Source organism: Bos grunniens, chromosome 9, assembly GCF_055505025.1.
Source record: "Bos grunniens cultivar Pamir isolate PY7600 chromosome 9, Bosgru_T2T1.0, whole genome shotgun sequence".
Taxonomy (NCBI): domain Eukaryota; kingdom Metazoa; phylum Chordata; class Mammalia; order Artiodactyla; family Bovidae; genus Bos; species Bos grunniens.
In genome coordinates, this window is record NC_141173.1 from 76,361,025 (window position 1) to 76,383,850 (window position 22,826).

The following is a 22,826-nucleotide window of genomic DNA, read 5'->3' on the forward strand; positions in this document are numbered from 1 at the left end:
AGCATTGTAGAGTTTGAAGATCTATGTTCATTTGCTAGAGCTGTTCTAACAAAGTACAAACACTAGACGGCTTTAAAACCAGAAATCTATTGTAACATGGTTCTGGAGGTTGGAAATCCAATATCAAGGTAAGAGCAGTGTTGGTTCCTTCTAAGGGATCTGATGGAGACTGTGTTCCCTGCCTCTCTCCTAGCTGCTGCTGGTTTGCTGACCATCTTTGGCATTCCTTGACTTGTAGAATCATCACTTTAATCTCTACCTTTGTACTCACATGGCATTCTTCCTGTGTGAAGGTTTTTCTCCAAATTTCCTCTTCGTATAAGGACACCAGTCACACTGGATTAGGAACCCACCTTACTCCAGTATGGCTTCATCTTAACTGATTACATCTGCAACATTCCCATGTCCAAATAAGGTCACAATCTGAGTTACTGGGGGTTAAAACTTGAATATATAAATTTGGGGTGATACAACTTAATCCATAACAAGGCCTCAATCCCATGGCTTGGGTAAAACATTTGTGTTCTAGAATTATGGCAGGAGGACATCACGCCAGTAAGTAGAAACAAGTATACGAAATAACAAGATTCATGACTAAAATAATATATACCCACAAGGAGCCACAGGAGTTAAAACAGAGCACTGTACAAAGTATGTTCTTCAGCCTCATGAAGATCCATGAATGGACGTTACTAGTCTGCAAGAAAAGTCTGGAAATTAAGTTACTGCTTGGCAACTTTTATAGCAACTTAGAAGAGTAAGTTTACCACTGAATTTAGAATTATGTTTAAATGAGGGAAAAAAAAATCATAGACTGAGCAGTTGAAGAAGTTGAAGAAGAAAGTTACAGACACCAACCATCATCTTTGATATTTTATCAAAATGAGGACTGTGGTATCCAACACTTTTTTCATGCTGTGAATATATATATCTGTATACATATATAGTCATTAGTATGTACATAAATTCATTAATTTTTCCTTTCTTTCACTTTTTAACTTTATTTTGTTTCTTCATATGTTAACATCCATGAAATGTGTGTATGTACATTTTTGCATACTTGACATCTCAGAAACTGGATGGCACCTAACAGCTAATGGCATATTTTGGTTTAATGACAGTGGTTTTTTTTTTTTTTTCTTTTAAGTGGAACAGTATTGATAATGATGCATTTTACAAATGATAAATGTCTTAGATTTTTTCAAATTTTATAAACAGGTGTTGGCAATGTTTAATCTAGTGTTTAAAGTTATAGAAAGTCAAGGTGAGATTGTGACTAACAGAGGAAGAATAGACCTCACTCAAGGGTTTCCTTTGGTAGCTCAGTGGTAAAGAATCTACCTGCCAATGCAGGAGACACAGGTTTTATCCCTGGGTAAGGAAGATCCCATGGAGAAGGAAATGGTAACCTGCTCCAGTAATCTTGCCTGGGAAATCCCATGGACAGATAAGCCTGATGGGCTACAGTTCATGAGGTTGCAAAAAGAGTTGGACATGACTTGACGACTAAACAACAACAAACCTCACCCAGAAATACTGGAAAGAGTCAGCAAATAATAAGATTGAATCTGGCCTTTTTGGAACGAATGTGTTGGTGTCCTCACTTTTGAGGGATAGCAGTGCTATGTTAAATGGAGTGTATAATTTCTCCTTTTACTGTTTAGAAGACTGAATGTAGAAGAATACATGTTGTTGGACAAACAACAGGTGGACCGTCCTGGACATTAGTCATATGGACCTGCATAAAATCACTTGCCTTTACAGTCATTGTGAATTCTGCCTTCTTTAGGTGAAACACTTGAACTACATTTTTCAGACTCTTGAGAGTAGACAAGTGTCTACCAAGCAGATGAACCCAAGAGACACAGAGGTTGGAGAACAGAAATTTAAACAACTCAAGTGATGAGGTAGCAATATTGTAAATTGCAAGCAGTAAGCCATGGGTAATTGACAAAGCCACATTAAAGAATGTAAATTCCATTTCTTCAAATGTAAGATCATCTCAATGATCCCTTATTTGTAATTCACAATATGGAGGTATATGATGGGGATTATTCTAGGCTGGAGATTATTGAGTTGGGAATGGCAGAAAGTCAGTAAGATAATAGGTCTAAGGCTCCAGAAAGAAATTTAAAGTATTTATTTGTAGGGTCTAACGTAAAGCAATGGCCTAGAAAGTTAGAAAGAAATGGAATGGTGAGATGCTTAGGCAAGTTTGGGATAATAAGAAAATACTGTGAGAGGAAGAAAGAATACATAAGACAAAATATACATACACAGAAACACAAACACTGTGCTAACAACTTGATTTAATGACCTCCCACTATTGGGAATTACCCTTCTGTTAGTCGTCCATCTTTGCTGTTACTGCCATTGGGTCCTGAAAGCCATGTATTTAGGGACAAGTCAGTCCTTGGAATGAAGAGAAATCCAATGGCAAAATTTCCCCCTTCCTCTCTTGTTTTGGAAGTATCTCTCCTTTTCTCTGAGGGAAAATTTTAGCCCATTGTTTTCTTGTCTTTTTATGCTGACATTTAGATTGAACAAAGTCTCTAGAGGACATACTACTTGCAGTAGTTGGCTTTAGCTAACAGATTCCTAGAAAAACCCTTGAGAATCTATGCTCCCAGCTTTTGTGGTAATTACACTGAACTTCGCATTGTACAACTGTTGAAGTACTAAACTGTTTAACAGAATGCTTTCCTAGAAGGTCAAAACAAAGTATAAAGATCTATCTTAATTAATTTCTACTTCAAACTGCTTTTATTCGAGTGTGGCCAATTAAAAATAAAAAAGAACACAAAGTCTTTGACATTCCTCCCGTTGAGAGCTGAGGCCTTGGCCTTATTCCCTTGTATCTAAGGGGGTCATCACTGCTTTGACCAACAAAGCACGGTGGAAGTGGCAGTTGTGGGCTCAGATCTTATGAGACTGACAACCTTAATTTTTCTTTCTTGGAACACTTGGTTTTGGCTCCTCTTGGCTCTCTGAGCCTCTAGGAACGTTCTAATACTCTGCTAGAGAAACTACATGACAAGGTCCTGACACTCCATAACAAGTGACCAAACTGAGCCCAGTCTCCTATCTTTTCTGACCAAGACGCTAAGTATGAGAGTAAACTACTCTTTACCCCTCCAGACTAGCCCAATAGTGTGTTACTCACTCAGTCCTGTTGGACTCTTTGCTACAAGCCTGGATTGTAGCCAGCCAGGCTCCTATGCCCATGGAATTTTCCAGGCGAGAATACTGGAGTGGGTAGCCATTCCCTTCTCCAGGGGATCTTCTCGATCCAGGGATCAAACCTGGGTCACCTGCACTCCAGGCAGATTTTTTACCATCTAAGCCACCAGGGAAGCCCCTGCCACCTGCTAAATGCCACTGAAACGCCCTCAGTCAATGCCATGTGGAACAGAAGTGCTCAACCATGTTCTGCTCAAATGCTTGATACACAAATCATGGGATTTAATGAAATGGCTGTTATTTTAAGCCACCATATTTGGGATAGGTTGTTACCTAGTCATAGATGGTTTGAAAAAGACACATGCAGCATGTTAAAGCTGCATTTGAAGAGTATTTTTATAAGTCTCCCAGAAATTTCTCCTTAATATGCTTCATAATTGAGAGTTGCCTTCTGTTCTTTTTGGTGAGTACTTTAAGGATTCTTATCCCTTAAGCCCTTCTCTTAAGGAACTAATGACCTACAAACATAAGCCTATGCTCATGTGGGAGCTCCATACTTCAAGAAGTGGTAAAATAAGTTTTTAATAAAAAAATAGCATAAAGCACAAATCTTCCTCTTCTCTCTTGTTCTTACTCCTATTTTAACTACTAAGTAAGACACATAAGTAAAGTATTTACATATCTATGTTTTGTAGTTACTCATATACATAAATAGAGATATTTACATATAAATATACTCATATACAGGGGCTTCCCAGGTGACTCAGTGGTAAAGAATCAACCTGCAATGCAGGAGGTGCAGGAAATACAGATTCGATCCTTGGGTCAGGAAGATCCACTGGAGGAGGAATGGCAACCCACTCCAGTATTTTCGCCTGGGTTAATTCCATGGACAGCAAAACCTGGCAGGCTACAATCCATGGGGTTGCAAAGAGTCAGACACGACTGGAGCGACTGGACATGCACACACGCATACACACACACATATATTAATATATGCATATGTATTTTTACACATTTTAAAAAATAGGAAGGTAATGCTCCCCACAGTGGCTGTGTTCCAAGCTCACTCTACCTAATGCCTACAGACAGAGTGGGTAAAGCTATTTGCAGACCTGTAAAGCATTTGGGATCCTCCTGGGTAAAATGTGGTGTTGAAATTATAAGACCATTATCATTAACAATTGGCAGGAGATTCCCTTCATTTCTCCCGGAGAGATTCTGGGGGTTGAAGGATGTTTCCTTTCATCACCGTGCTGACCTCACCTGATGGAGCCTTTGAAAGGGAGCCCACTCTGCTCTCCCTGAGGTCCAAGCATCACCTCACTCAGAGCCACGGGAGCACAGTCTATGGTAAAGAAATTCCTTTGCCAGACAAAACGGTTACAGCAGGTGGTGGTCATTACCCAGAATAGTGCTTCGGAGGGATTCAATGTGAGAAATGTCACAGAAGGAAAAAGAGCTACATTTAGGACTGCTTCATCAATCTAAGGATACATCCCAGACATTCTGGTATAATATCCATGACCCACATTTGAGTTGACATGTGGAGCTACACAATATAAACCAGTGCTTAGTTATTTAGTAAAATAATAACAACTATGATTACAGAATGCCTCTTATGTGCTAGACACTCTATATACCTTTCTCATTTAGTCATAACTGTGGTTCTAGAAGTTGGTAAGTACTTTTTATTATACAGATGGGTGTGTTTGGTAACCTGCCCAGGATAACAGGTAACCTGCCCAGCTAAAAATGACATAAATAGGATTCAATGGCTTTCCGATACAAAAGCTGCTGTTTCTTACACATGTATACACAAAATTGGCAGTACAGTCTTAGAATTTAGATTCATCTGCTTAAAAAAGCAAACAAGACAGTAGCAATAACTAGACATGTAAGATCATTGGAAAAAAATTTTTCTTTTTGCTACATTAAGGATTTTGAAAGGGTTAGTTACCAAAAAGGAGATAGTGATTAAAATAAATACTGAAAAACACAGAAGCAGTAAAGAATAAAAACAAACAGTAAAGTGTTTTCAACCATCTAAGTACTAATGAGAGTTCTTGTATATGAATATATTTCATTCTCTACAATGACTCGATGACATTATTAAGAGCTCCATCTTACAAACGGGGAAACTGAGGCACTGATGGGTTAAGTTGCCAAGTTTACATAGCCTGTAGGTAACAAAGCCAGGCTCAAAGTCAGGAACCTAGTCCTTGAGTCTAACCAGTTAAGCTTGAGTGCTTTGGCCAGGGTTGGAAGGTTGGTTTTGTCACTTTCTAGTTTCATGGTGCAGAGATGTTATTTATGTTCCTCATCTCTAGAATAAGGATGGTGGTTGTGGTTTAGTTGCTAAGTCGTGTCTGACTCTTGTGATCCCATGGACTGTAGCCTGCCAGGCTCCTCTATCCATGGGATTCTCTGGGCAAGAATACTGGAATGGGTTGCCATTTCCTTCTCCAGGGTCTCTTCTCAACCCAGGAATCGAACCCGGATCTCCTGCATTGCAAGCAGATGATTTACCAACTAAGCTATGAGGGAAGCCCAGAAGAGGGATGCTGGTACTCGATCTATGAAACTGCTGGGAGGATTACTCGTGTGATGCATCAGCAGCACCAGTCTATGCCTGCCCGTAATAGATTCTCAACAAGTATTAGTCTCTTCCCAATTTGGGGCTACTTCCCTTCTTGTTTCTTCTCTCCTTTCTCTCACTTTCTTGCTTTTTCAACCTCCCTAGCTATCTTCTGCTTTGGTTCATTAGTGGCTGCCTCTTGTACTTCAGGGTTGTTTGCATCCTCAAAGGCAGTAGGGTGGGCACCCTGCCTTCCAGCTGGTGGTGGTGCCCAGAGTAGGAAGGACAGCTGCTCAGACCCTTTACCACTCTCTGTTCTTCCTCCCCCTTCATCTGGGCTCAAGCCACTCAAGGTCACTGCAGCAGGAAGTCTGACGGATGCCCTGGGGTAAGGAAATATCTGTTGCTCTAAAGATCAGAGCTAGCCCTGGGGAGAGCTCCAGCACATCGCTGCAGGAAATGCTGGTACCAGAACTGGGGTTACTCCAACATCATGTATTTGGTGACAACACCATTGTCCCATAGTCTGCTTTTGGATTGTCTGCTTTGGGTCCCTAGAACGAGAACAGAGGAAACATCAGCTGGGCTGGCACCGTCCTTTTTCTTTCATGTCCCCCTTGTCTACAGTTAAAAAGTGAGATGGCTAATTTTGTGCCTGACAAGAAAGGACGGATCATTTTCTCAGATGCTGTTATCAGCAGAGTCAGAGCTGGTACACTCTCCCGGGGAGTCCCTGAACCACAGGTTACTGGCAGGCAGACAAACACTCGCTGACAGCCATTTGTGACCAACTATGAAACACCATCTGCCGTGGTTGGGGGAGGAAGGGCTCCAGCAAGTGAGAGTCATTGTAGACCTCCTCACTGTGTTAATTCAGGGTAGCCTTTCAGTAGCTCTAAAGGAAATCCAATTTTGTCTTCCTGAATAGTATGTCTCGCCCAGATTGGTACACACATAAATTGTAGAACATTGATGCTTTCCTAAAGGTGAAAAAAGTTTGAATTGATCTTTCTATTAAAATGCAAACATTAAACCACTAAATCCAGCAAAAATTTTGTGGAATAAATATAGCCCAGAACTGAGCAAAGTTTCTTTGGAGACTTGAACCAGCTTGTGCATAGACATCACTACAAGAATGACAGTGACTGGATTGATATGTCTTTGACATTTTACTTGAGATTAAAAAAAAAAATCTTTATTCCTGTGTTTTTTGAGAGGAGAGAGTGCTGACAGTTTCCAAAAGGTGTTCTGCTTCAAAATTCAAGATGTATGTCCAAAAAAAGTATAGTTATTCATAATGAGTAATGGAAACATTCCAAAGAAAATGGTGCTTCGCTAAGAGAAAAGATTTCAGTTCTTTGAGATACTTAGGAAAAGAGAGTCTTTCTTGCTCATTAACTTTAATAAGGCACACAGCCAAAGGCATATGCCAACCCTCTCCCTCTATGGTTAGGAGTCTGGATTTTCATTTTTAGGAGTCTTTATAGTCCTGTGTCTCATGATTAAGTAATGAGAGCTGGAATCAAAGTATCTGAAGTTTAGCTGATCTTGCATTTATCCTTATAGGCGAGGGAAGATCGTAAAACAAAATATTTTAGAGCCAAATATACAAACACAGATAGAAAGACAGATAGATAGACACATACAGTAGAAAAATGCCAGTTCTTATTGACTCTGCTTTAACTCAGAGATCCCAGCAGGGGTTACAAGGTTTGCTGGTAGGATATACTATTTATAGATTAAAATATCTGAGTTCTGGATCCTAGCTCCCAACTGAAAAGCCAATGTATAGCTTAATCATTCTGGTTAAAACCTATCAGAATGTCCATGGTTCTGTCCTTTCGAAGTTCTTAGATGGAAGAGATTTTGGATGTGTGTCGTTGTGTTTTAATCTCCTAGAACAGAAGAGGAGCTTCTGTTCTGAAGCTAAAATCCAATAACCTCAAGCGAAGAATTTGGATCACCCCTGAAATCTGTGCCTTGGAGGGAGGGGAGTGATGGGGGTGGCAGTCCAGGCCTTTACGAATCCCATTACACCAAAGCGTGGGTATGCCTGCTCATGGGAACATAACCCAGCGGTGATGGAGGAGAAGGAAAAAAGATTTAAATGTGCTTTCACTTATGGCCGTGCAATATGAAAAACAAATCTAAACATTTGTCTGTAGAATCAGGTGATGACTGGCTGTCTGCTGTCTCAAGGGGGGTAGGAAAATTGTTCATGCACCTGCCACCTAATTCAGTTTAAAACCTGACACATTTTACCAGGAGTGGGCTGGCATAATGAAGTTCATTCAGGCTGTCAGTGGAGTCAATAACTTATCCTCAACTGCTTTTGTTTCAGCAGCCGCCGTGCCTCTGATCGGCTGAGGTACTTATTCAAGTAAAATTTATTTTCAATTGCCGGCCATAATGCCATGGGCACAAGCCTGGTTTGACAGAACCTTTGCTCAAGGCTATACTATTGTTAAAGTTTGTGTCCATTGTCTGGAGTCTTTGATCTGTCAAAGCTGCTTAACAAGCTGGTTAAAAACTGTTTCAGATAACAGGTGTGTCCTTTGAGGGTATGGGGACATTTTTCAGCTCCTTTAAAAGGCTGGTTTGAGGATTGACTAAAATTTACAAGCTGGTTGGTGGTGATATATGTAAAGCACTTTTAAAACAAGAAACTGATATTTAATGTCTTCACTTCCTTGAATTTCTGCAGCAAGCGATCTTTTTAGAGGAAAGATTTAAGAGACGTGTTGTTCTTGTTTTAACCAAGTCTAGTGTTAAATTGTATGTAGATTTGTATGGAATTAGGGCCAAAGTTGATTGTGCACTAGATGGGTGAGAGGTGGCTGCCCAAGCAAAGGCCCCCCTGTCATTGAGGTTCAACCAATTACTTACTAAAAATCCAGTCTTCTGACTTTCAGAAAGGACAAACTGACAGCAAAAGCATGCTATACAGATGCATGAAAACATACTCCTTTTCCTAGCTGTGGTGCCAGAAAAACCAAATAGATGTTACAGAGGTTCTTTTGGGGCAGCCAAATTATTTCTTCCTATTAGTTTTGGAAACATCCTTATATTTTTCCAAGGGAAATACATCCTCAGCTTCCTCTTTTCAAGTCTGTCATGAACTTATTTCCTTCTCTTCCATGGCAGTAATTTTGTTTTGGTTGAAGATTAATGGACCTAGAAAGAGGTGGGGGCTTGAGCTTGGAGGACACAGTTGGGTCCTTTACACTATTCATCTGCATAAAGCTGCCTCAAGTTCACCAAATCTTCCTTAGGAAAGAGTAGAAATTAGAGTGGGTCATTACTCTGCTTGGAATACTTGGCAAAACATCTTCCACTATACAAGTAATTTTCCAGATATTTCTAAATTGAGTTGGGAATAGGGAAATTGAAATTCAAGAATCCAACAGTATCTTTAGTCCAAAAATCCCTGAAAAACAGAACCAACAAAATTTACCTAAAATAATTATATGTAATAGTTTTCTTTCTAAAGTAGTTAAGTCTGAAGGTAGCTTTATACCCAGAAGTTTCATTGACGGTCTCTAAGAAAGGAAGTTAAAAAGGAAACAAGTAGGATATTTTTATTAAAAAAAAAAAGTTTAAAACTTTTCCCTCCAAATCAAAGCAAAACAAAACAAATCAAAATAAAACAGAAGGAGTATAGATAATGTACTTACTAAAAACGAGAAGCCCTGGCTATATGCGGAAAGTCCTTACTACATATAACTGTTTGGAAAAATCCTCAAAAATGGGGGAGGGAAGGGAGAACCAGTAAATCATTGGGGCAAATGTGGTTAGTCATGGCAGGAATAAAATCAATTTTGGTTCTCATCCAGCACCATCCTCTGAAATAATTCCCAGGTGGAGACACTATAGTTCACGTTTGAGTGGAAGCTGTTTAAATTGAGGTGAGATTATTTGCTTTTCTAATCCTCATCCATAAATTGCTGTTCATTTGTAAAATGGGGACAATTATTGCAGCTACCTAAAGAGAATGTTTTAGGATTAAATATAATAATGTTTAAAATGTAAGTTTGGCTTTTTGTAAACACTAGTTATTGTTATTGAGTCGCATTATATGATTGGACAGAAAGAGATCAAACTAGTCAATCCTAAAGGAAATCAGTCCTGAATATTCATTGGAAGGATTGATGTTGAAGCTGGAAGCTCCAATACTTTGGCCATCTGATGCAAAGAGCTGACTCATTGGAAAAGACCCTGATGTTGGGAATGATTGAAGGCAGGAGGAGAAGGGGATAACAGAAGATGAGATAGTTCGATGCATCACTGACTCAATGGACATGAGTTTGAGCAGACTCTAGGAGGTGGTGAAGGAAAGGAAAGCCTGCCATGCTGTAGTCCACGGGGTCACACAGAGTTGTATATAACTGAGCAACTGAATGACAACAAATATGATTACTAGCATAAAAGATCCATGCTTATCAACTTCTGGATGCAGAGGCCTTGCCAAAGCATAAAATCAATCAGAAATAAATGAATTCATGGTTATAATTATATGTAGTTGTAAATCCTCTATGCTGTAAGAAAAGTAACCAAAAGAAATTAATTATATGAAAAAAATTTTAAAGGACAGAAATGAGAAAAAGAAAAAAACAACAACAAAAGGAATCAAAATTAAAAGGAAAATTCAAGCTAGAAAATACACTTTTAAGAAAAAATGTACCAACGGCTACACAAAGCATTCACAAAAATTAGTAGAACATTGTTTTCAATACATAATTCTATAAAAAGCATAAATTAACACTTCTCATTAAAGGTAATTTTATTTTCTGATAATCATAACATCAAGATTATAAAAATTGGAAGATCCAGGAATCATGTCAACATTGCTTACTGCAATATCTCTATAATCTTGGAAAGAACTTAAGGGACAGCCCATACACCTTTCCCCCCAAATTTTTATTTCATTAAAAGATGTTCCTCTTTGCTATCAAAGAAATGTAATTCTAAGTAGATAAGAAAAAAACCCTAGGTACAGACTTGTATACACCCAATTATTTATTCAAGCTGATTTATAATAATGAAACATTGGAGAAAGCCTCTATAAACAAGTACAGAGAAAAGGAAAATTTTCATCTTATAAAAGAAAAAAAAAATCCTGATTTTCCTCCTTCTAACATTCATTTTAAGGAGAAGCTAAAAATTGTTCTGACTTAAGCACTGAAAATTCACTGGCCCAGATGTTCTCCGTCCATATCCCACAGACCCTAGCTGACTGTGAATCAGCTGATGCCAGGAGTGAGGAGGTTTGAGGATCTTAAAAATGTCTCACGGGTTGCCATGAACAACAACCATCATCTAGGATCATATTTCTGAAGGTTGCTGCTCCCATCAGTAGATCAGTTATCATCCACATATTCCTATTTGCTCTCAAAGAATCACAGATAATTAATAAAGGAAAGAACACTAAGATCATTTAATCCAACATTCTCATTTCATAGAGAAAGAAATAGGCTCAGAAGACCTGAACTCAGGTCATGCAGCTGGCATGGTAGAACTGGCACTGGCATATCCTGACTCCAGATATTACTCCCTCAGCCAGGGAATGGCTCTATGGCCCTGATCATAGCACTTAAGGAAGTATAGAGAAGCATAAAGAGACAGTCTCTGTTCTTGGAATTAAATTCTTAATTATGTAGTCTTTCTATAAGGAAACTCTGTGAGGGCAGGGGTTGAGTCTTCACTGATCATTAGGTATCAGTCAGTCAGGGTTCTCCAGAAAAAAAAAAAAAAAAAAATATATATATATATATATAAAAACTTCAATAACCCTATGAATTAAAGAATTATTATTTCTAAAATATATACATTGTATATATATTGTATAGCATATATATACAAATACTATATTGTATACTGTATAACATACATTTACATATACACATATAGGGAGACTGCAGTTCATGGGGTTGCAGAGTCAGACATGACTCAGAGACTGAACAATATACAGGGAGACAGAGTTCCTTCACTTTAGGAAGTGGCTCATGTGATTGCTGGGGCTGCTATGTCTGAGATCATTAGGCCAGGCTGGAAACTCAGGAAGGATTTCTATGTTACAGTCCCAACGCAGAATGCTTTCTCTTAGAAACCTTAGATTTTGCTCTTAAAGCCTTCACCTGATTAAACAAGGCCCACCTATCATGGAGAGTCATCTCCTCTACTTAAAGTCAACTGGCTGTAAATGTTAATGGTATCTACAAAAGGACTTCACAACAATCAGTTGGATGCAGTAGCTTCATGAAGCTGAAAAATAACATTAACTCTCCCACATCTCCACCCTCCCTCCAACCCATATATGCTATTCCCACTACCTGGATTTCTCTGACCTCAGTTGATGCTTGAGGTCACAGCTCCTTGCCACCCCTTGGTAGAGCTCTCCCTGGCTCCCTAGCTAAATTTAATTACCTAAATCAAACTCAAGCTACTCTGCTGTTTGGGTTTCTTCAGACCTCTTATCTCTATCTCCTTAATTTTTATGTTGTTTGCCTGCTTATTTTCTGTCTTCTCCCTAAAATGAGGACGAGAGCCAAGTGGTCATGTGCATCACTTTATTCCCGGAAGCAGTTTATTCTAATGTTAAAAACATAGGCACTGGAGATAGGTTACCTGAGTTTGAGTCCAACCTTGTCATTTAACAGCTGTGTGACTTTGGAAAAGTTACCCAAACACTCTGGGTCTTGGGTTTCTCATCCTTATAACTAGAATAATAATAATATTTATCTCATAGGTTTGCTGCATATATATATATCTATATATATACATATATATCTATACATATATCTATATAGTAGATATAAAGCAGGTAGAACTGTGCATGGTGCTTGATAAGTGCTATATGTACAATCTATGGATTATTTAGGAACTTAGTTAATATGCATTAAAAACAAGTGAATCAGTTGCAGAGCCTCTTGGCAACTGACTCACTTTTGCCTCTGCAGTATCAGATCCTGCTTTGCTCCATTCTAACTCCGCTCTCACAAAGGAATCCTACTCTCCAGCTGCACTGAAATGTCTCTCACATCCCCTCTGTTCTTTGGCTTCTGGAAACGCTGTTGCCTGTTGCCAAACCTCCTCCCCTAACAGTTCAACTTGACATACCCCTACACAGGGTTAAATGTCCATGGGGATGGTGGTTGTATCCTCTAGCATAGTATTAGGACACTGCTTCACCATTTGCTTGATTAGTTTCCCCACTGAGCTATAAGATTTCTGAGTGCTGATAGCACATTTCTTATTCTCTACAGCACCCTCAGAACCTAGTACCATGCCCAGAGCCAGGCAAGTTTCATTGAATGAGTGAATGACTAGAGAAAAAATTTCTAAAACCCCTGATGACCCCAAACAAGACCTTGTTACAGAGGTGAAAACTGTTAGGGAGGGTTGGACAGGAGCCGTCTTATGTAGGTTACCTTCAATAGGGAATGGCCACCAAGAAGGAAAGGGAGAAGGTAAGAAACAGGTCACAAGGATATTCATAAAGATGTATGACAGCTCTTAGGAGCACTAACTTTTAGAGTAACACAGCAGAGTGTTCAACATGCAGCTGTACCATTTATTGACTGGGCATCCTTTTCAAGTTACTTAACCTAAACCTTTCTCTCCTCACCTGTAGAGGGGCACTATGACACTCTTGCCAGATTACCAAGACATCTATGAAATAGCCATCATGCTATTCATTAAATGGCAGCTACTATACATACAACACACAAAAATGGAGCATCAGGGTAATAAAGCAACTCTATTCTCTTCATTTTATCTGATTAAATTATAAAGTTAATTTCCACTACAAAAAGTGCCTAGAAACAAAGTCATAAAAGCCCCTACTCCAGTGGAGCTACAGGTTTTCAAAACAGTAATAACATATCCAGACTTTAAAATCTGAATCAGACTTTGTGCTTTTGTAGCATATCTTTGTGAAATCTCATAGATGGAAGGGAAACTAAAGACCATCTAATAAAATGATGCATTCAAAGCTTAGATCTATCTCCTCTACAACATTTCTCATTCATTAGTTCAGAAAAATGTCCTTTATGCACCAATTATATTCCAGACACTATGCTGGGTGAGCAGGACCATCACAGTCCTGCCCTATAGAGTTAATATTCTTGTAAAAGAAAAGGACAAGCAAGTGGTTCCAGGTCAGGAGTGCTGTGAAGGGGCTGTACACTGGGCTATGAGAGCACTTGGGAGGGTAAGTACCACTGATCCAGGCTGCCGGGGAAGCTGGGAAGTGAAGACTGGCTGTGAATAGGCAGGCAAGTGGGGATAGGGTGGGACCAAGTGTTCCAGGCAAAGGGATTAGAATGCGTCCAGGCTTGGAGGTTTGAAAGAGCCTGAGTAAACTTGAAAGGCTTCTATTCAGATTTGAATCCATCTGCAAAATGTTTTTTTCAGGATGAGCAGGAAGTCCCTCCTTAAGAAGAATTTCTACTCTCTTCTGTAGAAGACGCTGAATAGTAGGTACATGATGATGTAGAATATATGAGGTAATGGAATATAACAATGGACACTATCTCTACATTTTATAATCAGAAAGAAACTTGCTTCTCAGCCCAGATCAGTGGGGCACTAGAGAGTCATAAAACTTGAGAATTTCTGTCCATGATTATCAGTTTTGAGGTTGAGGAAGTAGAGTGAAAAAATGAAAATATTATGATAACTCTAAGAGACCTGCATATACACATATCTCTTTTCCCTCCAACACTCTACCACCTAAAAAAACAGTGATAGAAGTCTGGTAATATCAGCACTGCATTTTAAAAATCATTATTCTCATTGGCCTAGAATGTACTCAGTTTGGAGGCAAATATGACCCTTTTGTGAAAAATTTATTGTCCTTGGATTTATTTTACTAAGACATAATACTAAGTCACAGCAATAACAATTTACTGGTAGTGACAAAGAAACAGACCAATATACCGATGACACTGAGTAGAAAGTTCAAAAAAAGACCAGTGAAAATATAGGAACTTGATACAGCATAAAGACACCACCACAAAGCAAAAGGTAAAAGACAGACTGTGTAACAGACAATTCTGGGAAAATTGGGCACCCTCCATAGAAAAGAAACAAAAACACAAAATTAAAATATTAGGTGAAAACAGTTGTTATATCTAAAACTTTCAATATCTAAACTGTACAAGGAACCCTTGAAAAACAGATAACCTGATAGAAAAGTGAGCAAAGAATATTGATTATATATATAACATATTATATATAATCAATTAATTAATATATACAATCTCCAAGATTTGTGATCAATATTCTATATGAGTGAGTGAGTGAAAGTCGCTCAGTCGTGTCCGACTCTTTGCGACCCCATGAACTATACAGTCCATGGAATTCTCCAGGCCAGAATACTGGAGTGGTTAGCCTTTCCCTTCTCCAGGGGATCTTCCCAACCCAGGGATCTTCCCCAACCCAGGATCTTCCCCAACCCAGGGATTGAACTCAGGTCTCCTGCATTGCAGGCAGATTCTTTTCCAGCTAAGCCACCAGGGAAGCCCAGTATTCTATATATATGTGTGTATATAATTTCCAAGATATGTAATCTATCTGTCTGTCTATCTATCTATCTATCTATATATATATGAAAACTTCTTGAAGAGATTCAAGAGGAGACAAATAAGTAAAGATTTTCACAGCAGTGTTATCACATGTGAAGGGTGCTACAGGGAAGCTAAGTTTCATCCCAAGGGACATGAAGAATGAAATGTGATGGACACACAGTATGGAATACTCAGCAGAATTGAAACTGGAGGACATTATACACATGCAACCAGCAGATAAATAAATCCTGGAGACGTAATACACAGCACAGTAACTGCAGACAACAAAACAGTATCTGAAACCTTAAACTTGCTAAATGACTAGATCTTAATTGTTCCCAATGTTGGAAGAACTGATAATTATGTGACAAGACAGAGGTTTAACTATTTCTACAGTGGCAATCATAGAGCAATATAAACACATCAGGAGAATACATGGTACACCTTGAACTTACATACAATATTATATGTCAAATATAATTCAATAAAAAAGGAGTGGAACAAGATTAACTTACAGCCAAATAAATTGGATCTTAAAACCTAATGCTGAGGGGGGAAAAAAGTAATAGAAGAAGGACTATAACACAGTTCACACATAAATTAAAAATGGGTACACAAACAAAGAAGCATTGCTTATTATAAAAGAATTCGGTACTTCATAAATATTCAAGATGAGTATCATGTCCATGGGAAGAAGAAGAAGGGGAGTAGACAGTGGCCTTGTCCTGAAAAATGATGACAAAGGGCCAATTGCTTGAAGAATGTACTGGTCTCAGCCCTCTGTTGGCAGAAACTTTTCACAGATCTCTTGCATTTCTTTCTCTGTATCTTGTGATCTGAGACACTGACAAACTTGGCTACCTCTGCAATGTTCTTGTGGGGATTAAAGAACCAGGGGAATCAATGTGAACATGATGTTCATGATACTTTCCGCACAGTGAGAAATAAAGTTCCTTGTTTCTGACCCAGGAGTGTTGCGTCCTCTGCCAGCGTCCACAAAACTGTGATAGCCTATCTTATTTGTTGGCAAGCAAGATAAAATCTCAGAATTTGTGTTTCTAACAAGGTTCTGGATGCTGCTGCTGCTGCTGGCCCAGGGAACTTATCCTGTAGGTCTGGGGATACCACTGACCTAGGACATACCAGGAAAGTTATATACCTTTCTGCATCTCAGTTTGTGCATTTGCAAACATGGGACTAGTAATAGCACCACCTGCATAGGCTTTCAGTGGGAATTAAATGAGTTAATATTTGTTGAGTATTTAAAACCGTGACTGGCACATTTTAAGAACTTTCTGTTTTCTATAATTATTAATATAAACATTTCCCCTAAGTTAACATAAGCTAGCTAGGACATGCATACTTCTATCACCTGGAAAGGCATTCTCATGATGCTGCTGCTTTTTGGAATTTAAAGTGCTTTCAAACATCTTTAGTTCTGGGATACACGTCCCTGTAGCTCCCCCCACCCACTTTTTTTTTTTTCCTGTAACATAACACAGGCTGAGAGTGAAGGTATTAACAGACCTGCTCAGAATAACAGAAACTGGTTGAAGGAGCAGGCAGGCTGCGTGTGCAAGGACTGAGTGAGAAGGCTAAGGGAATGTCAACCCCAGGCTCCCCTAAAGCAACGAAGTGGCCAAAGTAGTGGACAACTAGAGCGGAGGGACGAGCTGGAATGGAAAATAAAGTAAAGACTGGAAGCAGAGAGGTGGAAGAAGATAGAGAGCCAGAGATGAGGAGATGACAGAGACTCCAGAGAGAAGGATAGAGGAAGAAAAGAAAATTGAGGTGGAAGGCAGAGGAGAAAGAGAAGAATTCAGCTATAATCTTTCATCTCTCGGAAGTCAGCAAACACGGTCCTTTTTTTCTAAGAAGTATCTTCACCTAAAGCATATATAGGTGAGGCACAAACTATTAACAGTAACCTTTGATGTCATGTCACCAGCAAAAATGTTTTACCTTTTTTAAAAAGTGGCCACCATGTTTCTTGCCTTACCTGCTCCACTTAATCTGTTTTATTCCTGCTTCGTAGATTCTATTTCCCATTTCTTTCTTTCAAGCTTAAAATGTAGATAAATATCAAATGTTTCAGTGAACCTGATTCTAGTTTCAACTCCAGAAGATTCTTTTATACCATAACTGTATATATTTTAGATGAGCAAGCTTCACATAAAATCACAAAGGAAATAAATTATAGAAGAAGAAAAGAATCTATTATGGTCAAGTACAGAACTGTAAGAAAAGCCTGTCACTGCTCACCATCCACTTAGATGAGGTTCAGGGTCTACATAGTAGAGTTCATGGGACCCACATTTAGAAAAGTAGTATTTCCCTTCCTGCCTCTTCTGCCCTCTTCTTCCACCACCCAAGGACAAGTACCACATTTGCTGGGGTTTAAATAAAACCGTTGTTTCCCAAAAAAGATAAATTCTTTCCATTTTAAATATATTCCAAGAAGTTTTTTTTTTTTTTACTGTTAGTAGTTTCCCTCAAGTTATACCTCCCTTGTATTTATTTAACTGAGATCTAATGTTACTGCATGTTTCTCAGTAGTTTCTATTTAAAAATTTGCCCTGATCAAAAATGATGAAAAGTTACTGATTGTAGTCAATATACTCTGTGGTTCCACAGAGATCCAGTGTCTCAAGAGCCTGGAAAACAGTACTCTACAAGTGGTGGAAATGCTTCATTTTTTAAGGGTAAAAAAATGAAAAAAAAAAAATTTCCAAATCAAAATGTCCTTTGGGGAGGGGCATTAATACCTGAGCACATTAAGTTCTGCAAAGGGGAAAAATAGGACCTAAGCCATCTCTGCAGCACGTGGTTAGTCAGTATAATTTCTAAAACTACTTTATTCAACCTTGCAGTCTTATTTATTCATAATATAAGCTAGTAAAAATTGGAAACAAATTGCCTCCTCTTGTTTTAGTATTCTCCATGGATTATTTAGCAAGAGGAATGGCTTCCTGTTTTTCATTTTTGTCTATTAGCTATGTAGTATTGCGGAGCAGTCAGGATTGTAAGGACATCATTGATGAGAAAGGCAAAGATAGCCTTTTGTACGGGTTTTATTGAAAGGAACAACACTATTTGAGCCCACAGGCCACACTGTCTGTCACTCTGTATGTAGAATCTATTTCTCACATAACTGGGGTGAACAGTCAACAGGACACAAAATCAAAAGTTCAGCATCAGTTGGGGGTCGGGCTGACTTTAAATGATGGGTCTCTTTTTGATTCACTAGATTTTTTTTCAGTTTTCAAAAGCAGAGACAAGTATGTGTTTGTCACCATTTGATATGAAACACGATTATGGGCACAATTTAAAGTCTTTGAGCTACCCTTCCTCGCCATGATTAGCTCCTGCACCACGCAGGGACCAGTCAACCATGGCAAGGAAAGAAGAGGTTGAGTTCTATCAACACATGACTCTTGAGTAATAGTAATCGCTTAAGAATGACCTACGTGTTTTTGAGATACCATCACTACCTCAAAAAGAGATGGTAAATGTGGGAAACTGTGTGGCTTGACACACTCTTTCTGTTATTGCCTAGTTCAGGCAAAGAACTAATTTTCAAAACAGATCATCTCCACATCTTGATCATTTTCATGACCCCTCTCTCTAGATGCTACCTTTCATCTTTCGGCAGTGTTCTATTTCAATGGTCCACAAACGTTAAATGTACACCAAATTAAAATGAATATTTTCTCAATTAGTGTACAACATGCATATCTTCTTCCGTAAAGAAATGCTTTTAAAAATTGAATTTTCCTGCTTTCTGATGCCAATTTAACTGGATGACTGCTCAATGCTGCTTCAGCTTAAATAGGATTTTAAAACTTTTTTATTTTAGAAATATATTTAACTGCATGTTGCAGTTGTCACCTTACAGATGTGAAAAAGTCACAGAGAATAATAACCCAAATCTGTCCCTTACATTTTGACTCTCTACTATGTCCTTTTTTTACTAGAACAATCAAATTTGTCTTCTTCTTTAAATCACTAATAGACAAAAAATTGGAAAAAAATAACCAAACAAAAATAAATGATGAAACAAACTGTAATTAGTACAAAAGAAGATTGGATAAAAGAAATCTTTTATCAGTCAGAGTCTCAAATAAAAGAGAAAGGAATTCGACACAGGAGGATGAGATGACGGAAGGGCCAACCATGCTTTTTTTAACTTTTGTCCAAGAACATTTGGCCTCAAATTAAAAGATTACCCCGGAAGCCCCAAAAGAGCTCACTCTGGGTTTTTCTGAGGATCTATCGAAGATTCAACTATTGTATGCTGAATCTTTGTGTTCTAGGTAGGATTATTTATCGGGGATTTTGTTTTGTCTGGGTTTTTAATGGCCCAGCCCCAGCTGTACATTTGGGGGCAGACCACAGCTTCAATCAACAGAGGGTTTGTAGCAATCCTTTTGGAAGCTTCCCTCCCCCTGGGAGGATAGAGTAATTAACAGACCATTAAGTCAATTCTGCTTTATTGAGGGGGATACCGTGCAGGTCATTTCTTTGAAAACTTTTGTTCTTGAAGGAAATTACAGAATTGTTTTATGTTCAGAACACAGCCTGGTGAACTCGGGAGTGGAGAGACAAGTTTCTGTAGCTCAGGGACCCACAGAGGCAAGGAAAATAACGACTCTAATCTTATTAAAAAAAGATTTCTCCCAACCTCCCCCCACCCTGTTATTTATTTATTTATTTTCTTTTAAAAACCGGTTAAAAGAAAAAAAACGATTTGCTCATTTGGTAATAACTAATGGGGACATGAATTTTGGAGATGCCACAGACTGAAGCTTATCTAAATGTCAATAAATCTCTAAACAACTGCAATGAAGCAAAGTACTGCCACCATTGCTTCTTTTTATTCCCATATTAATCAAAGGCATCTGCTCCTGTTCCCTATCAGGACAGTGAGTTTTCCAGCATCTGAAAAAGCCTCTGGAAAGCAGGCTTGCAACACTCAGTGTTTTGTGCGGCCAGTGGAGGTTTTACCTTGGGACTCAGATGCCATGTTTCCCCACTAGGGTCTGAGGACTCCAAGGGCAGGGGCCATTTCTTACGCATTTGAATGTCCTACTTCTCTAGTTGTTTTGTTCATTTTTTTTCTCCCGCGACCGTCACAGTGCATGGCACAACAAAAGCACTCAGAAAATGTTGATTGTTGAAGTGAAGGAAGATTAAGAGAAATACCAAAGGAAGTAACGTTAAGGCTTGCAACGAATCTTGCGAATCCCCTTGTCCCTTCACCAGAGTAGAAGGGAGGGAAAGACAAGTAACCGGGAGAAGAGAGTCTTCATAGAGTATACTTGCTCCAATCTCCGTTTTCTCCAGTGGTGTTAAGAATCCTACCTGTGGCAGAGATGTGTTCTCGGCCCTTGAGCTCAGCAGCACGCAGGGGCGGTGGCGGGGGTGGGGTGCGGGGGGTGCGGGGTGGTTTCCCAGGCCCAAAGGGGATGAATGATTGACAGCCTGCATCTTACACATAAACTGTGGCGCCCCCACAATCCGTCCCAGGCTTCCGCACTCTGAAGTATCGGTTGAAGACCATAGAGAAAGACTGGCGCTGATCATGTCCTTGCCAGACAGAACCCCAGAACTTTCAGGGGCAGGTATTCCAAGTTGCTTCCCAGACCCTTCATTGCTATCCCGTTCCTCCCTGCCTTTCTCTGGCAGGAGACACCCAACCACTCGGCTTTCATCCGAACCCCAGGACACCGCAGCAAAAATCCAGCCCGCTCCATACCACCACTGCCCCTGGCCCCAGCCAGTTGAGCACTCAGATCTGCGCACGCTTCCCTCTCCACGCCCTAAACCCCAGCAGATCCCGATCCCTGTTCCCCCAGGACTTGTCGAATTCCCGGGGGAGTGTTGAACTTCCGGTCTCGAGTACTGGCTGCAGGGTACCGTGTTCACTTTGGAGCCTGGGACGTGGGCAGGGTTGGGTTAGAAGGTATGTCTCCGCGCCAGCGCCAGATTCGGCCTTGGGGAGGGAGGCAGCCCGGGCCGCCCTGGCCGCCTCGGACAGGATCTCCTAAACAAAGTTGACCCAGTGTCCGCGCGCCTACGTCGCAGGGAACAGATATCAAAAAGCTCGGCCTCGGTTGGGATTATGACTGTTGCATTTTCTTCCACTCACTTTCCACAAACGCTTTGGTATTTCGAGGCTCTTTGCAAGTGTCTGCGCAGTCTGGCGCCTTGCTCCACGACGTTCCTCTCCCGCGCATCTTTCTTTTGTCTTCTGCGCCCGGCCTCACTGGGCCTGCGGAGCGGGAGGAGAGGAGTCGGGGGTCCGGTCGCGGAGACCGAGGTTTCCCAGGGGACGCAGCCCCGCCCCCCAGGACCTCCGGTTCCGCACCAACCGGCTCCGCGTTAGACTCCACGGACAGAGGCGAGGTGCGGGGCCAGTTTCTGCGGCGCGGGGCCCAGACGCGACCCTGGATCCACGCTCCCAGCCGCCGAGTGCAGAGCGCGGAGGGAGGAGCTGCCCACCCAGCGGGCTGGCGGCAAAACCGGGAGGGGGTGGGGTGGTGGTCTGGAAGGATTAGGTCCCGGGACTCCTAGGAGGCCTCGGCGATCGCTCTTTCCCGCGACTGACCTCTGTTCTTCCTCTCTTAGTTCCCCGAATCCCTCCTTCTCCGGCCCCATTGAAGGTAAGATTTCAATGAAAACGGACACAACTAAAAAGAGAGTGCAGAGCCGAACCTTCGGGGTTTGATTCCTCCCGGCTATTTATAAGGAAATGGGTACACGCGCGGCTCTGAGATTCTGAAGGGGTTGGAGAGGAAAGCAAGTTTGCCTAGAGGCGGGCGGAAGATGCCGGTGCCCCCCCCCCTCCCCCGCCACCCGCGCCGCGACCCCTTCCCTGGCCCATTTCTTTCCAAAGACACTGCCAACGCCTTTCAGCTGTGGCACCTCCTCTTGCCTAGCTTCCTGAGCCTTAGGAGCCTGGACCCGCCAGTCTCTGGGGACTCGGTTCCTTGATCACGGAGGCTCCGCGGAGCCCCAGCCTTAAGGCCTGGCCAGGTCCCCAAAGGCACAGAGGGGCTGGGGGAGCATCTTCTGGGTGGGCCGGGGGCGTAGCCGTCTGGGCGCGCGGGCTTGAGAACCCATCTTGAACACGCGCTGCGGGACAGGACGCGGAGAGAGAGGCCCGAAGTCTCTAGAAGGAAGAAAAGAGCAGTTAAATCTTGTTAGCTGAGCGAGGTGCTCAGAGTATCCATCGTCCTCCCTGGGGAAAGGTGCTTTTGCAGTTTCTGCAAAGGGTACCAGAGGAGGCGGTGTAACTGCTCGACCCAGGAGCTTGGAAAATCTTGAGGCAACACAAGGCCTCCGCCTGCAGGAGTAAGGGAACTTTGGACTTCGCGGACCAACTCCGATCTCTCCTCCCCGCTCTTTTTGAGGGTTGTAGATCCAAGACCCTTTAAAGAGGGTCTTTAGGAACAAAGGTTTAGCAGATCCTGCCAACTGCCTGTCCGTTTTCCTTTTCTAAG

At 40.8% G+C, this 22,826-nt stretch overlaps 1 pseudogene; it reads right to left on the reverse strand.

Annotated features, from left to right (window-relative positions):
- Positions 1-21,560, reverse strand: part of LOC147366203 (DDB1- and CUL4-associated factor 13-like) — a 39,536-nt pseudogene extending 17,976 nt beyond the window's left edge.
- Between the last annotated feature and the right edge of the window lie 1,266 nt (positions 21,561-22,826).